Genomic DNA, 2,473 nt, shown 5'->3' with positions numbered 1-2,473 from the left:
TCTATTCCACTCTCTCTTACATACTACCCTTGATTATTAGATTGATTAAATTGTTATGCGACTTTCTTAGCCACCCATTAACCCGATCCCTCGGCGAAAAGGGCGTAATATCAATTACCGACTTGCTATCCCTAGCCTCCCCTAGTAATTAATACCGCATTATAAACAGAAGTTAGTGCAATTGATCGTCCTACCCCTATCCCTAGGTGGTATTGCAGAATCAAGAGATCACTCACCAGTTCATGTCATTACCGCATGTCCCCATGTCAATAACGACAAACAACGATATACCGAAGGAGTTAAACGATAAAAGCCTTAAGCACAAATGAAAACCCAACAATAATCAATCAAAACATATGGAGACCATATAAATAATCAATAGTTTCAATAAAAGAGAGTATCAAAAGATTACATTGTATTCCCCAACAACAATAGGGTTTAGTTCACCATGGACATGGTGAAACTAGATGAAAAATGGAAGAAGAATGAAAGAGCAAACACTAGAAAAGATGAAAAGGAGCCTAAGCATCCAAGAGATCCTCTCCAGAGAGCAAAATTAGTTCTGGCCGTCTTCCCCTGTCAAAAGAATGACTCTGAATTCGTAGTAGGGGTATTTATAGGTGAGGAGCGCGCCAAAATCAGGCCCAAGTCCAGTGTGCCACCGCTAGGCGGTTTAAGTGTGCCGCCCGGCGGTTTCCCATAACCTGCCGCCACTGCCCGGTGGCAATCGCCACCGCCCTACGGTTTCTCTTAGCTTGAGATGCTGCCTACTCCTCGTCCTGGACCGCCAGGCGGTTTAAGTGTGCCGCCAGGCGGTACGTCGACTCTTCAAAACTTCATTTTTCTGTTGTTTTCTTGAGTCAACGACCTGTATCTCCAACTCCATTCTTCACTTTTCTCAAATTAGCTTCAAAACAATGCAAAACAAGCATAAAATCGCTAAAAACAGCTTTTGATTCTCTCCAGACTCATTTATTGAGTTTTGCTTGATTCTAAGCTCGTTCTGAGTAGTATAGGGTGTAATTTGGTCCAAATTGACATATGAAAATCACTGTTTTTCAACCTTCATCAGACCCCACCATTTTAGGGTGTTGGACGGTTTTAGAGAGCAAAGACCGAGACACACAATTTGTCTCCACTTTTCATTTTCACTTTGCATGTATGAACTCTCTCTTGGAGACCATGAAAGGTGCTAGGGTTTTTTGAGCTATGGAATGACCAAGATCACGTTTTTCTTCCTCTTTTGCTTGCAACTTTGTTTATCTTTGCTAGATGGAAGGGAGATTCATCACTTTTCTTCTTCTATTTTCATTTTGAATGTTCAAAGCTTGAGCTTGGAGGTGGTTCTTTGCATTTTTCATGGTGTTTCCTTTGGTTGAATGAAGACCCATTTTTGTTTTCCTTCTATTTTTCTACAACACTCACAGTTTTCATTTGAGTTTTCTTGGTTGAATCATGAAAATGAAGTTCATGTTAAGTTTGGTAGTGAAGAGAGCTTGAGTTTGTGTGTGGGTGTTGAGATTTGAACCATTTTCTTCTTGTGCCTTTGTTTTGATTGTTGGAAGTAATATATGAAATGAAACATTGTGATTTTTTTGGAGGTTTGGACGGTGCTGCAAGGTAGGTTGGAAACTCTATTTTGTTTTCATCAAAAGTTTGAAGGAAAGTGAGTGTTAGGTTGGTTAGTAGAAGTTGAAATTTGGGGTGTTATTCTTGTAAGCTTTTGTAATTGAAACTTTGGGTTCTTTGGAGTTGTTATCGGTTTTGGAAGGTGAAAGGAAGTTATTTGCATGTTTGTGTTGGTGTGGAAACCGAAAATGAGATGGGAAGGAAGAGAAAAGGTGCATTTAATGTTTTACCTCTTTTGGACAAGCACAATTTGAAGCACATTTTCATAGAAGGAATATTTCCAATTTTGGTGGTCATCTTTTGTTAGCATTTGCAATTGCCGAGAATTGTATGAAGCAGAGAATGTATTGTAATTGTTTTTGTTTCCTTTGACTTTGCACATGTGGCACCTTGGGAGAAGCATTCAAAGCATTTTCATTTGGCATCTCGGTTTTGGAATCACGCTTTCTACTTGGTGAGGAGTGTGGGTTCGACAATTTGCATTGATTGATAGAGAGAAGCACATTTTTGCATGGTAGAAAGGTAGAAGGAAGCATTTTCTTGGAGAATGAAGCACATGGGACCAAAGAAGGCAACATATGAATTGTTTATTCGAGGGAGAAAGTCAATTAAGAAGGTGGTGGAGTGACTCACGGCCAAGAAGGTTTTCTTAGGCCATTTGCATTTTTAATTTTATTTGGTTGCATGTATTGGGTCACATGAATGCATAGGAAAAAGCATGTTTGATTATTCCTTGTTTGAATTAGTTTAATTAGTAGGATTAGTTGCTTTTGATTTCTTTAATTTAGTTTTGCATTTAATTTAATTTAATTGTGTTAGGTAGTTGTTTGTTGCCTTGTTGGGG

This window comes from Vigna radiata, unplaced genomic scaffold, assembly GCF_000741045.1.
Source record: "Vigna radiata var. radiata cultivar VC1973A unplaced genomic scaffold, Vradiata_ver6 scaffold_263, whole genome shotgun sequence".
Classification (NCBI taxonomy): Eukaryota; Viridiplantae; Streptophyta; class Magnoliopsida; order Fabales; family Fabaceae; genus Vigna; species Vigna radiata.
This window is presented reverse-complemented; position numbering follows the sequence as displayed.